The following is a 15042-nucleotide window of genomic DNA, read 5'->3' as shown; positions in this document are numbered from 1 at the left end:
CTAAATCCAAGATGGGGGACCCTTTTTCCTTCTGCAAAGCTTTTGTGCCCACCAAGGGGTATGCCCAAGGAAATGAGCAGCCTCCTTGTTTGTGGATATCAAAACTAGTTCAAAACAGATTTTGGAATGCTTGCCTCCCCCAGGTCTTCCCCTGAATTTAATTGTGAAAGGCAAGGCCCTTTTCAAGATAATGCAGTTACTGGGTCCTGTTTTACTGGTCTTCTTGCAAGTGGAAGAAAAACATCTCCCCGCACCAAATCCATTGGTACTACTTCACAAGCATTGTGCATACCTCATTAGGGAGTAAGCATTGGCAGACCAGATATCAGTAGGTAAATATTAATTAGCCTACTGGATGTTCAGGCAGAACAAATATGCATTTCTAAAAGTTGCATTTCCTAAATTTCTAAAAGAATCCTACTTTAGTATTAGAAATTGGGTCTTTAGTTGTCAGAGGTATAAATTCTTGTCCAAGTAGGGACCACAGTCCTTGTCAGGGTAAGTCACAATGCAAATTATCCTGTGCTCACCCTCTGGTCGTTTAGCACAGAGCAGACAGGCTTAACTTAAAAGGCAATGTGCAAAGTATTTGTGCAATAACTCATACAGTAACACAATGAAAACACCACAAAAAATGCACCACACAGGTTTAGAAAAATAAACAATATTTATTTGAATATACCATGACCAAAACAACAAAAATCCAATATACACAAGCAAAGTTATGAATTTGTAATGATTAAGCCCCACTAAAGTGCTTAGAAACACAATAGCTCCAACTGGCACAATCATGGCATAATTGACTGAGCCCTTCCCAATAGTCTGACTCCACAGATGCCGGTCATAAAGTCACACGGCCCCCCCAGGCACAGTACCAACGGAAATGAAAAAACAAAGAAGTCACATGGAGTCATGGAGCCGGTGCGGCGCCAGACTCTTATGTCGTCCAAGGAGGTAAGGGGTTGGTTCCATACTGTGAGGCAGGGGAGACAAGGCGTTGGTTCCGTCCGGTTGCAGAAGGAGCTGGCACATAGCCAGAGCAGGCAGCGGTGCTGCATTAGGCAGTGGTGCTGGAGTCTCTGAAGTTGGTGCTGGAGTTGCTGAAGTTGGTGAACTAGCTAGAAGCTAGTAGATGAAGACTTTGTTGGCCCTGAGGCTTCAGAAAGGGAGGCAAGCTCAATCCAAGCCATTGGAGAGCACTTTTGGGGAAGGCAGAGTCCTTCCAGCAAAGTCAGAGTCCATCAGGCATCAGGGAAACAAGCAGGACAACAAGCAGGGCAGCAGTCCTTCTCAGCAAAGGAGTCCAGATGAGTCCTTTAGGAAGACAGGCAGTTTCTCTGACATAGTTCAGCTGTAGATTCAGAAGTGTCTTATTTGGTGGGTTCAGAGAAGCAGTGTATATACCTAAAAATGCTTCAAAGAGTGGTTTTGAAGTGCACAAGTTCCCTTTTCAGCCCAGATCTGTGTGCCAGGATCCCTGTGGAGGGTTATCAGTCCTATCTGTGAGGGCAGGCCACTGGCCTTTGAAATATAAGAGGAAGCCCCGCCACCCTTCCTACTCAGGTAGACCCATTCAGTATGCAGATGAATGCAGATATGACAAAGTGCCCTGTGTTTATGGCTGTCTGGGTGGGATGCACAAGGGGAGCTGTCAACCAGCACAGATCAGATATGAAGGGGAGATGGGCTGTAAGGCATAGATAGCAGTAAGTGCAGAGAAATGCACACTTTTTAAAAGTGCCATTTCTAAAATAGTAATGTTAAATCCACCTTCACCAGAAAGCAGGATATTCTTTTACCATTCTGGCCATACTAAACATGACTAGCAAGTATTACTAAATGCCAAGTCGAAGTGGCAGTGAAACTGTACACAAAGGCATTGCAGTGGCAGGCCTGTGACATGGGTAAGGGACTACTCATGTGGGTGGCAAAATCAGACCGGCAGGCTCACTAGTATCATTTAATTTACAGTCCCATGGCACATGTAGTACACTTTACTAGTGACTTATAGGTAGATTAAATATGCCATTGTGGTGGGAACCAATGTTACCATGTTTAGATGATTGAGCATATGCACTTAAGCACTGGTCAGCAGTGGTAAACTGTGCAGAGTCTAAAACTCGAAAAAACAGGGTCAGAAACAAGGAGGGAGGCTGGCAAAAAGTTGGGGGATGATTACCCTAAGGCTGTCAGGTGTAACATGTGCTCCCCCAGCTGAAAGTGGGGAGAGCTATTCAACCCCTTGGCAGCTCTCATCACTAAGGTGGAAGAATCAGGAGAGACCATCAGCATTGGGGTGGTCAGTCCCCAGGTGATGCTCCACAAAAAAGTCCATACCCTGTATAAAGATGGACCACCTCAAGAGTTTAGGGTTCCCCCTCATCTGCATGAGCTATCTGATGGGCCTATGGTCTGTCTGAACCCAGAAGTGAGTCCCAAACAGATAGGGTCTCAGCTTCTTCCGTGCCCAGACCACAGCAAATGCTTTTCTTTCAATGGCACTTTACTTCTGTTCTTATGGGAATAACCTCCTGCTAATGAATGCTACTAGTTGGTCTTGGCCCTCCTCATACAGCTGTGTCAAGACTGCCCCTATGCCATGCTCTGAAGCATCCATCTGTACTATGAATACCTTGGAGGAATCAGGGGCCCTGAACACAGGTGATGGGCACATGGTTTCCTTGAGGGAATCAAAGGCTTTTTGACAAGCCTCTGTCCTGATCACCAACCTGGGCTGCTTCTTGCAAGTCAGCTCAGTTAATGTGGCAACAATGGTGCCATATCCCCTAACAAATCTTCTGTAGTAACCAGTGAGGCCTAGGAAGACTCTCACTTCAATTTGCTTTTAGGTGGTTGCCAAGCCATGATTGATTCAATCCAGTGCAGCATCGGTTCCCAAGCTGTGGAACAGAGGAGCAGAGACATCAGTGCGAGGCATCAGGTCCTTGCTGAGGGAGAAGTGGAGATGAAGAGATGTTGGTGCTATGTATCAGTTCCTTACACTTCTGGCAGGGTCGATGTACGGTGGTCAGGACATGGTGGGACAACCTGACAGGGTCGCGGTCACACCACGAGGCTGCAGGTGCCACTGAAGAGTCGTGTGTCACAGATGTCGGTGACACAGAACTTTAGGACTCAAAGGGTTGTGGACTTCAGCGAGTCTGTGGAGGTGTTGGGCTTGCAGGGTCATCAGGGCTGTGGCACTTCAGCGGGGACCATGGCTTCAGCTGCAGGCTGCGTTGCGGGATCCGGCAGCGGCGTTAGTTCGTGCATCGTCCAAAGTCGGTGCACTTGTTTTTTCTTGATTTTTTAATCAGCCTCTCCTTTTAAAGGCCCAGGGACTGGATTAGGCACCACTTGGCAGGGCAGGAGTCCCATTAATAGAGTCCAAGTGAAGGCAGAGGAAGTCTTTGATAGCCCTGAGACGGGGGCAAACTCAGTCCAAACCCTTTGAGAAACTTCACAAGCCGGATACACAGTAAAGTCCAGTCTTTGTCCCCTTTAAGGCGAAAGCAGCAACTGCAGGCCAGCCCAGCAAAGCACATACAGCAAGGGGCAGTACTCCTTCAGCTCTTTGGCTCTTCTCCTTGGCAGAGGTTCCTTTTGATCCAGAAGAATTCTAAATGTCTTGGGTTTTGGGGTCACTACTTATACTCCTTTCTGCCTTTGAAGTAGGCAAACTTCAAAGGAAAGCCTCTGTTGTTGATAAGACCCTGCCTTGCAGAGGACTGGCCCCAGACAAACACCAGGGGGTTGGAGACTGCATTTTGTGAGGACAGTCACAGTCCTTTCAGATGTAAGTATCAGCTCCTCCCTCCCCTCTCTCGCTCAGGAGACTCATCAGGATATGCAGGCTACACCCCAGCTCCCTTTGTGTCACTGTCTAGAGGGAATTCACAACAGTTCAACTGTCCGTATGACCCAGATGTAGAATAAAGAAGCAGGCAGAGGCACAGAATGGTTTAGCAAGAAAATGCCCACTTTCTAAGAGTGGCATTTTCAAACTGACAATCTAAATAACAACTGTACCAAAAGGTGTATTTTTAAGTTGTGAGTTCAGAGCCACAAAACTCCACATCTCTATCTGCTTCCCATGGGAAACTGCACTTAAAAGATACTTAAAGGAAGTCCTCATGTTAACGTATGAGAGAGATAGGCTTTGCAACAGTGAACACCGAGTTGGGCAGTATTTCACTGTCAAGATATGTAAAACACATCATTACATGTCTTACCTTTAACATACACTGCATCCTGCCCAGGGGGCTAACTAGAGCCTATCTAAGGTGGACTTTACATGCTTTACATGTAGGAAATTGGGCAGTTTTAAAACTATGTACACAGACACTGCAGTGGCAGGTCTGAACCATGTTTAGAGGGCTACTCAGGTGGGTGCCACAATCAGTGCTGCAGGCCCACTAGTAGCATTTGATTTACAGACCCTGGGCACCTCTAGTAAACTTTACTAGGTACTTATGACTAAATTAAATAAGCCAGTCATGAAAAAGCCAACTACACAAACAGTTTACACAGAGAGCACTTGCACGTTAGCACTGGTCAGCAGTGGTAAAGTCCCCAGAGTACCAAAAACCAGCAAAGACAAAGTCCAGCACACAGTTAAAACATAGGAAGCAGAGGCAAAAAGACAGTGGAGACTACGCCAAGGATGTCAGGTCTATCAAGCATTCTGTGCCTCCTACTTATGCGACAATGCCGTCTAGAGTGCCAGCTGAGAGGAACACCTGCTTCACCTCCAAGAGGTGCTCCAGGCCCTGCAACAGGCAGGACTGGTAATTAAGGCCAGTGAGTGCCAGATTGGCCAGAGTTCCATGGTATATTTGGGACACCTGGTAGGTGGTGGCGAGGTGTAGTTCCTCCAGGTCAAAATTTACACACTCATGGCTTGGCAACCACCTAAAACCTAAACTGAAGCGAGAGCCTTCCTAGGCCTCACAGGTTACTACAGAAGATGTTTTAAAGGAAATGGGACCATTGTTGCCCCATTAACTGAGCTGACTTCTAAGAAGCAGCTCAGGCTTGTGGTCTGAATACAGGATTGTCAGAAACCCTTTGATTCCCTCAAGGTATCCATGTGCACAGCACCTGTGCTCAGGTTTCCTGATTACTCCAACGTATTCATAGTGCAGAAGGACACTTCAGAGCATGGTGTAGGGGCAGTCTTAGCACAGCTGAATGAGGAGGGCCTAGACCAACCAGTAGCCTTCATTAGTAAGAGGTTACTTCAATGGGGACAGAAGTGGAGTGGCATTGAAATAGTAGCATTTGCTGTGTTCTGGGCACTGAAGAAGCTGAAACCATACCTGTTTGGGACTTACTTCCAGATTCAGACAAACCATAGGCCCCTAAGATAGCTAATGCAGATGAGGGGGGAAATCCTAAACTCTTGAGGTGGTCAATATCCTTACAGGGTCTGGAGTTTATGGTGGAGTATTGCCTGGGGACTGACCACGCCAGTGCTGATGGTCTTTCTAGATTCTTCCGCCTTAGTGATGTGAGCTTCCAAGGGGTTGGGTAACTATCCCAACTCTCAGCTGGGGGTGACACATGTTAGACCTGACAGCCTTCAGGTGGTTATCCCCCACCTTTTTACCTACCTACCTCCATTTTTCTAACCCTATTTTTACTGGTTTTAGGACTCTGCATACTTTATCACTGCTGACCAGTGCTAAAGTCCATGTGCTCTCCCCCCTAAACATGGTAACATTGGTGCCTATCCGATTGGCACATTTAATTTACTTAGAAGTCCTTATTAAAGTGCACTACGTGTTTCCAGGGCCTGTAAATGAAATGATTCTAGTGGGCCTGCAGCACTGGTTCTGCCACCCACATAAATAGTCCCTCAACTATGTCCTGTATCTACAGTTTCACTGTCACTTTGACTTGGCATTTAAAACCACTTGCCAAGCCTTAAACTCCTCTTTTTCTTCATATACGTCACCCCTAAGGTAGGCCCTAGGTAACCGATAGGGCAGGGTGCCATGTAAGTAAAAGACAGGGCATTTACATATGTGGTTTATATGTCCTGGTAGTGCAAAATTCAAAAATGTATTTTCCACTACTGTGAGGCCTGCTCCTCACCTAAACTAGCTTTAAAACTGGCCTCATATATTTTTAGGTGGTGGATTCTGATCTAAAAGGAGTAGCCCAGTCATGTTTAATATGGGCAGAATGGTTATAGAAGAACCTGCTTAGTGATGAAGTTGGATTCAGTATTACTATTTTGAAAATACCACTTTTGGGAAGTGGGCATTTCTGTGCACTTACTGCTATCTGTGCCTTACAGCCTCTGTCCAATCCACATCTGGTTTGTGCTGGTTGACAGATCCCCTTGTGCATTCCACCCAGACAGCAGTCACATCTGCATTCATCTGCATACTGAATGCGTCTTCCTGGGCGGGAAGGGTGGACGGCCTCTGTCTTACACTTCAAAGGTGAGTGGCATGCCCTCACACAAAGGACTGGTAAGCCCCCACAGGGATCCTGGCACACAGTACTGGGCTTAAAGGGGAACGTGTGCACTTCAAAACCACTTATTGAAGTTTCCCCACTCCAAAGGCACTATTGAGTGTATATACTGTGTCTGTGACCCCACCAAATCAGACACTTCTGTACCTACACCTGGACTCTGTCAGAGAGACTGCCAGGCTGTCCAAAGAACTCATCTGGACTGCTTTGCCAAAGGAATGCTTTCCTGCTTGTTGCCCTGCTGCCTGGTGCTCCTGACTCTGCTGGAAGGACTCTGCCTTCCTCCAAATGTGCTTTCCAAGGGCTCGATTGAGCTTGCCTCCTGTTTCTGAAGGCGCAGGGCCAACAAAGACTTCACCCCTTCATGAAAACCCTGTGCGCTGGAAAATCGATACAACGCCTGTAGAAATTGATGCAGCACCTGAATCGTAGGTGGAAAATCACCGCACCACTGACAGGAATGATGCAGCACCTGACTTCCAACTGGAAATCCGCTGCAGTGCCTGCCTCGCGGCTGAAAAATCACCCCAGTGCCTACTGGATTGATGCCGCACCTGCTCCTTTCTACCAGCATGTCCAGGATTTTCGACACATCATCCCTGGGTGTCAAAATATCCCCTCATCGCAGTGTGGAACCAAGGCTGTACTCCTGGAAATAGATGCATCACCTTGAACAGTGGAAAGAAATACCTCATTGTCTATGCCAACCCGAAAAATCTGACACAGCACTTTATTTTTCAATGCATCTCCTCCTCTGCTGTCCCGGTGCGTCATTATTTGTGACGCATCCCAGGTAGTGTGTGTTACACAGATACAAGCACTTATTTTTAAGGATTGAGACTCTTTTAAACCTTCAAAAAGTGATATCTCAACTTGTGCATTTTGGATTTTTGTTGTTTTTATCTTATTTTATTCCGATAAATATTATCTATCTTTCTATACCTGTGTGGTGTATTTTTGTGGTGTTTTCACTGCGTTAATGTCTGAGTTATTGCACAAATACTTTAAGCATTGCCTTCTAAGTTAAGCCTGTCTGCACTGTGCCAAGCTACCAGAGGGTGAGCACAGGATAATTTGGTAGACTGGGCCAGAAAAGGTAGGCGTCATGAGCACTTACAGGGTACTTGGCCAGCAGATCGGAAAACATCCCCAGATGGTCCATGATGGCCTCAGTTTTTATGGAGTATGTATGGGTTCCATTCCACAACAGGTGTGCTATATCTGCTGGGAGAGTCAACTGCACATCCATTGCACCCAAGAGATATGGAAACCCTGCAATGGTGTAAAAGCCTTGTTAGGTCCCCAGCTGTTGGTGAGTCAGGAGGAAGAGGTACTGCAGTGTGAGCCAAATGGTAGCATCCATGACAGTGGGTAAGAAGAGAGAAAATTATGACCTTCCGGTCTCTCTTGCTGTTGTGACCTGGAATCACCCAGAGGCCAGCATGTTGAGCACAGCCATCAGTTTCACCTTCGGAGGAATGTTGGTGAGACTGGCAGTTGGTGGCAGCAGACTTGACCCGATTTTCTGGAGCAATTCTAATATGCAGGATCACAACCTCTATGACGTAGTTGAGCTTGCAAAAGTGATTTTGGATGTTCAGGTTTTTACCACAGCCTCTGCGTTATTTCCAATGCTTGGGTTACTGATGGGCAGAAATGTTGGTGCATTTCAGGCCTAGCATGCTTCATCTTTGTGATGTGTCACAGATTGCCAAACCCATAAAGATCACTGCATTAGTTTTACATGATATTTTATGGGGCAATGTCTACCTTACATATTTTAATTTCTGTGTGCTGCAGCTCATTTAGGCACAGTTTTTGCCCAATGCAAGCCTTTAAAAATGAGGCATTTGGACAACTGCTTCATCTTATGGATATGGAGTAAAGTTTGCACCCCTGTTGCATAAAAACGTTTGGCTCAAAAGAGGGGCAAGCCTCTCATAAATATACCCCCTAGTCTTTTGTATCAAAACAGTCCAATCTGTGTAGAAAAGGTTCTCCTTTAGTTCCAACTGATGATATCATTTATTTAAATCAAGGAGAGAGAACACTTCTGCACCATTCAATTGTATTATCATATCAACAAGCTGAGGACCTTGATGTCATTCTCTTTTGATTTCCTTGTTCTCTTGACACATATCCATTCAGATGGGTACGGCTCCTTCACTGTCCTTCTTGGCCACTACCACTATATTGGCAACCTGTGGTGTTGGGTCAGGTGAACACTCAATGATAACAAGCTTAAGTAATGATTCAAGTTACTCTTCACCAGTTTCTTCTAAATTAAATGCAATTCTCCTGCGTCTTTGAGCAACAGGAAGACCAACATCCTCATTGATATGTGTTGGGCCTGGCTTTTTGACAGGGACATCCCCAAACTTTTTGCCTCCTTCCTCCTATTTTTTCTGACCTGTTGTTGTTGGCTTTTGACCTCTGAGCACTTTACCACTGCTAACCAGTGCTAAAGTGCATATGCTCTCTGTGTAAATTGTACTATTGATTGGTTTATCCATGATTGACTATTTAATTTACCTGTAAGTCCCTAGTAGAGTGCACTACATGTGCCTAGGGCATGTAGATTAAATGCTACTAGTGGGCCTGCAGCACTGGTTGTGCCACCCACCTCAGTAGCCCCTTAACCTTGTCTCAGGCCTGCCATTGCAAGGCCTGTGTGTGCAGTTTCACTGCCACTTCGACTTGGCATTTAAAAGTACTTGCCAAGCCTAGAACTCCCCTTTTTCTACATATAAGTCATCCCTAATGTGTGCCCTAGGTAACCCCTAGAGCAGGGTGCTGTGTAGGTAAAGGGCAGGACATGGACCTGTGTAGTTATATGTCCTGGTAGTGTAAAACTCCTAAATTCGTTTTTACACTACTGTGAGGCCTGCTCCCTTCATAGGCTAACATTGGGGCTGCCCTCATACACTGTTGAAGTGGCAGCTGCTGATCTGAAAGGAGCAGGAAGGTCATATTTAGTATGGCCAGAATGGTAATATAAAATCCTGCTGACTGGTGAAGTCGGATTTAATATTACTATTCTAGAAATGCCACTTTTAGAAAGTGAGCATTTCTTTGCACTAAAAAGTTGTTGTGCCCTTCAATCCACGTCTGGCTAGGTTTAGTTGACAGCTCCTTGTGCATTCACTCAGACACACCCCAAACACAGGGTACTCAGCCTCACTTGCATACATCTGCATTTTGAATGGGTCCTCCTGGGCTGGGAGGGTGGAGGGCCTGCCCTCACACAAAGGACTGCCACACCCCCTACTGGGACTCTGGCAGACAGGATTGAACTGAAAGGGGGCTTGGTGCATTTCTTAGACACTCTTTGAAGTCACCCCCACTTCAAAGGCACAACTTAGTATAAAACAGGGCCTCTGCCCTACCTCATCAGACACTTGCTGGAGAAGAAACCTGAACCAGAAACTACATCCTGCCAAGAAGAACTCCCTGGCTGCTCAAAGGACTCACCTGTCTGCTTTCTACAAAGGACTGCTGTCTTGCTGTTGCCCTGCTGCCTTGCTGAACTCTTGCCTGGCTGTGAAAGTGCTCTCCAAGGGCTTGGATAGAGCTTGCCTCCTGTTCCTTGAAGTCTCAGGACCAAAAAGACTTCTTCCTTTCACTTGGACGCTCCGTGCGCCGAAAATTTCGACGCACAGCTTGTTTCGCGGCGAGTAAAGCGCCGCACACCGATGCTGATCGACGCGACGCCCTCGGGACGATCGAGACTTCGACGCACAACCTCGCAAGGACAACGCCGCCCGACTTCCAAGGAGAAATCGACGCGACGCCTACCGTGAGCGCGAAACTTTGACGCACGGCCTCGCAAGGACAACGCCGCCCGACTTCCAAGGAGAAATCGACGCAACGCCTGCCGTGAGACCAAAATTTCGACGCACGGCCTCGCAAGGACAACGCCGCCCGACTTCCAAGGAGAAATCGACGCGACGCCTACCGTGAGATCGAAACTTCGACGCGCAGCCCCGCAGAACGACGCGCAGCCGGAAAATAAGCAGGAGAATCCACGCACAGACCCGGGACATCTGGTAATCCCCGCGATCCACAAAAAGAGACTGTCTGCGCGCCGGAAAACGACGCCCGACTTCCCCGCGTGGAAAAGAACGACGCAAGTCGGTGTGTGCTGAGGAGAAATCGACGCACACACCCCTTTTTCCACGCATCTCTTCTCCTGTGGCCCTCTGAGGAGATTTCCCACCAGAAACCAGGTACTCTGTGCTTGAAAGACACTTTATTGCTTTTTAAAGACTTAAAGACACTTAATATCACTTTTCAGTGATATCTTTACAAATTCGTATTGCAACTTTGATCGTTTTGACCTACAATTACCCAGATAAATATTCTATATTTTTCTAAACACTGTGTGGTGTATTTTTGTGGTGTTATACTATGGTGTTGTATGATTTATTGCACAAATGCTTTACACATTGCCTTCTAAGTTAAGCCTGACTGCTCGTGCCAAGCTACCAGAGGGTGGGCACAGGATAATCTTGGATAGTGTGTGACTTACCCTGACTAGAGTGAGGGCTTTTGCTTGGACAGAGGGTAACCTGACTGCCAACCAAAAACCCCATTTCTAACATTGGTGATCAGCGGTGAGGATAGGACTTGTGTTTGTGCAGTGACATACAGTTGCTAAGTATTTCACTACCTACCCACAGTGGAAGGTCAACTTGATTTTTCATCTTTTTTGCTTTTGGTTCTCTGATGTCCTCCTGGACATACTATTGATATTTTGGACTTTGGATTTTGGTTTCTGCTGGTAAGATCCTATCAGAATGGGATTGCTTACCTACTCATTCTTTGTTCGTACTGACCACCTCACTAAGGCTGACCTAAGGACGCTTTGCAGAAAATGGGGCCTTCCTGTAGCAAGGAGATCTACTAAGGCGGAGTTGCTACATGCCTACATAGTCTGGGGGGAAGAAAGATGGGCAGAGAGAGAGGCAGCAAGAAACCAAATGACTAAGTACCCCTCAGATGAGGAGGAGGACTACTCACATGAGGAGGAAGACTGCTCACATGAGGAGGAAGACTACTCAGACGAGGAAAGAGACCCAGTGAGAGATGAATAGCTCATAGCTCAAGCACGGTGGATGGAAGAGCTAGATGAGTTTCTTGAAAGGGCTGAGGCAACAAGTCTCTTAGCCCGGGAAGAAGAAAAGATTGCAGCTCAGGAGCTGAGCTGTAAAGAGCTGAAACTGGAGGCCGGAAGGGCTGAGTCCAGTTCAGATGGTGGCAGCAAAAATCTTGCATCCAGTACTGCTGAAGAAGGGCACAAGCCCAGAGATGTGGTGCCCAACTTGAAGAAGGGAGTTGACACACCCCAGGTGGTTCAAGAGTATGAGGTAGTTCCCGTTATGCACAGGGTCCCTGAGAAGGATTGGGGAACTGGCACAGGGAGTCATATTCCTACTGGGGGGAGGGACACTTTACTGACTCTAGCAGAGAGTGACAGAGAAAAGGGTTCCCCCCTGGTGGACGTCCTGGATATAGAGTGTAGAGACATCCCAGAAGAGTATGGGTTGAGTGTCAGGGACAGGCAGATACTGTCTCACCAGTCTCAAGAGGGTGACATAGAGTGCTTTTCCAAGGCTGAGTTACTGGGTGGTTGGGTGAAGGGTACTGTGGTTAATACATGTGAAGGGCAGAGTGATGTAATTGCTGGAGAGCATATGTCTGGTCCTTATTTTCCAGAGCTACGCCAACACCAGGTGGAGTGTGAGTTCTCTGACCCCAGGGAACTTACAGTGGAGGCAGACTTTTGGGTGAGTACCAGAGAGTCTGAAGAGGCATTTGGGGGTGCTCCGGAAGGGAGTGGTCTAGGTGGTTCCCGACCAAGTGAGGTGGGAGAGGATTGTAGTGTCCCAGGTAGGTCTCAGAGCCTAACCTGTACCGTAGGGCCACCTTTTGAGGGAAGCCCCGCAGTGTCAGAAGGACTTGGGGGGATGACTGTAGACAGCATCCCAACAGTTCTGGTGTCTGGCAGTACCACTCCTAGTGAGGGGGTGCAGAAGTCCAGACATAGGGTTGAGAGGGGGTGGCAGACCCCAGTGGAGGATCTTGAAAGTCAGGGGTCAGCTCTGAGAGCAGAGCCCCCCAGGAATGACCCAGGTGAGACCGTTTCTGGTTTGGGGGAAACCCAGACTCTGCCGGATGGGCAGAGGTCGGGAGACCTGCGCCAACCAGACTCTTGTGTGGCCCTTGGGGACGGCGTGTCCCTTGTGGGGGGTGAGAGTGCCCCCCAGGAAGTCCTGGCATGCCAGGCAAAGATTCAACCTCATGGTGGTGACTCTGGGTTGGATAACCGGGTTCAGAGGTTAAACTTTGACCTGGTGGGGGGTTGATGTGCCCCCCAGAAAGTCCTGGAATGCCAGGCAATGGTTCAACCTCAGGGTGGTGACTCTGGGTTGGCTTACCAGGTGAAGAGGTCAAACTCTGACCGGGTGGGAGGTAGGTGTGCCTCCTAAGAAGTCCTGCTGTGCCAGGCAATTGTCCAACCTCAGGGTGTTGACTCTGGGTTGGATGGTCAGGTTCAGAGGTTAAACTCTGACCTGGTGGGGGGTAGGTGTGCCCCCCAGAAAGTCCTGGCGTGCCAGGCAGTTGTCCAACCTCAGGGTGTCGACTCTGGGTTGGATGGCCAGGTTCAGAGGTTAAACTCTGACCTGGTGGGAGGTAGGTGTGCCTCCCAGAAAGTCCTGGGGTGCCAGGCAATTGCCCAACCTCAGGGTGGTGACTCTGGGTTGGCTAACCAGGTTCAGAGGTCAAACTCTGACCTGGTGGGGGGTAGGTGTGCCCCCCAGAAAGTCCTGGTATACCAGGCAATGGTTCAACCTCAGGGTGGTGACCCTGGGTTGGAGAACCAGGCTCAGAGGTTAAACTCTGACCTGGTGGGAGGTAGGTGTGCCTCCCTGAAAGTCCTGGCCTGCCAGGCAATGGTTCAACCTCAGGGTGGTGACTCTGGGTTGGATATCCAGGTTCGGAGGTTAACCTCTGACCTGGTGGGGGGTAGGTGTGCCCCCCAGAAAGCCCTGGTGTACCAGGCAGTTGTCCAACCTCAGGATGGTGACCCTAGGTTGGAGAACCAGGTTCAGAGGTTAAACTCTGACCTGGTGGAGGGTCAGTGTGCCCTCCAGGAAGTCCTGGCGTGCCAGGCGATTGTTCAACTTCAGGGTGGTGACTCTGAGTTGAATGGCCCAGTTCAGAGGTTAAACTCTGACCTGGTGGAGGGTCAGTGTGCCCTCCAGAAAGTCCTGGCGTGCCAGGCAATTGTTCAACCTCAGAGTGCTGACTCTGGGTTGGATAACCAGGTTCAGAGGTTAAACTCTGACCTGGTGGGAGGTAGGTGTGCCTCCCAAGAAGCCCTGCTGTGCCAGGCAATTGTCCAACCTCAGGGTGGTGACTCTGGGTTGGATGACCAGGTTCAGAGGTTAAACTCTGACCTGGTGGGGGGTAGGTGTGCCCCCCAGAAAGTCCTGGCGTGCCAGGCAATTGCCCAACCTCAGGGTGGTGACCCTGGGTTGGGGAACCAGGCTCAGAGGTTAAACTCTGACCTGGTGGGAGGTAGGTGTGCCTCCCAGAAAGTCCTGGTGCGCCAGGCAATTGTTCAACTTCAGGGTGGTGACTCTGAGTTGAATGGCCCAGTTCAGAGGTTAAACTCTGACCTGGTGGAGGGTCAGTGTGCCCTTCAGGAAGTCCTGGTGTGCCAGGCAATTGTTCAACTTCAGGGTGGTGACTCTGAGTTGAATGGCCAGGTGCAGAGGTTAAACTCTGACCTGGTGGAGGGTCAGTGTGCCCTCCAGGAAGTCCTGGCGTGCCAGGCAATTGTTCAACTTCAGGGTGGCGACTCTGAGTTGAATGGTCAGGTGCAGAGGTTAAACTCTGACCTGGTGGGGGGTAGGTGTGCCTCCCAGAAAGTCCTGGTTTGCCAGGCAGTGATCCAGTCTGAGGGTACAGACCCTGGGCTGGAAGACCAGGTTCAGGGTGTCCCCCCGGACCTGGAGAGAGGGGCTACTGATAACAGTGCCCCTACCCTATTATCTTCTGAGGAGGCCACTCCTAGTTGGAGGGTGCTGGACCCCAGAAGGGAGGGCAGGGGGAGGGAAGCCTCACCCTGGGCCCTAGTCCAACCTGAAGGTACAGACCCCAGGTTGGAGGGCCAGTTGCAGGTTAACAGCCCTGCACTGGTGGAGGAATGGTACAGGGCGACTTCTATAAGCACCCTGACCATGGTGGACTCTGGGGGTACCGCTCCAGGAGGGAGGGTACAGAGCCCCAGAGGGGAGGACCAGGTTCAGGCTGTCATCCCTGACCTGGTGGAAGGGAGAGTGGTTAAAGGGTGCCCAGCACCTGGGGCTACCGCCCCCCACTCTCCACAGCCACAGTGGTGGGAGAGCTTTGAGAGGCCTGGGGCCTGGCTCTCATCCCTGACAACTGTCAGTAACCACAGTGGCTTGCTGTCCGGGTGGACAGAGTTATCCCTGGGGAGGGGACAAGTGTCACACCCCGGGGATAGAATGGGCAACACCACGGTGTCGGTCC

This window comes from Pleurodeles waltl, chromosome 3_1, assembly GCF_031143425.1.
Source record: "Pleurodeles waltl isolate 20211129_DDA chromosome 3_1, aPleWal1.hap1.20221129, whole genome shotgun sequence".
NCBI lineage: Eukaryota > Metazoa > Chordata > Amphibia > Caudata > Salamandridae > Pleurodeles > Pleurodeles waltl.
Note: the sequence above shows the minus strand (reverse complement) of the source record.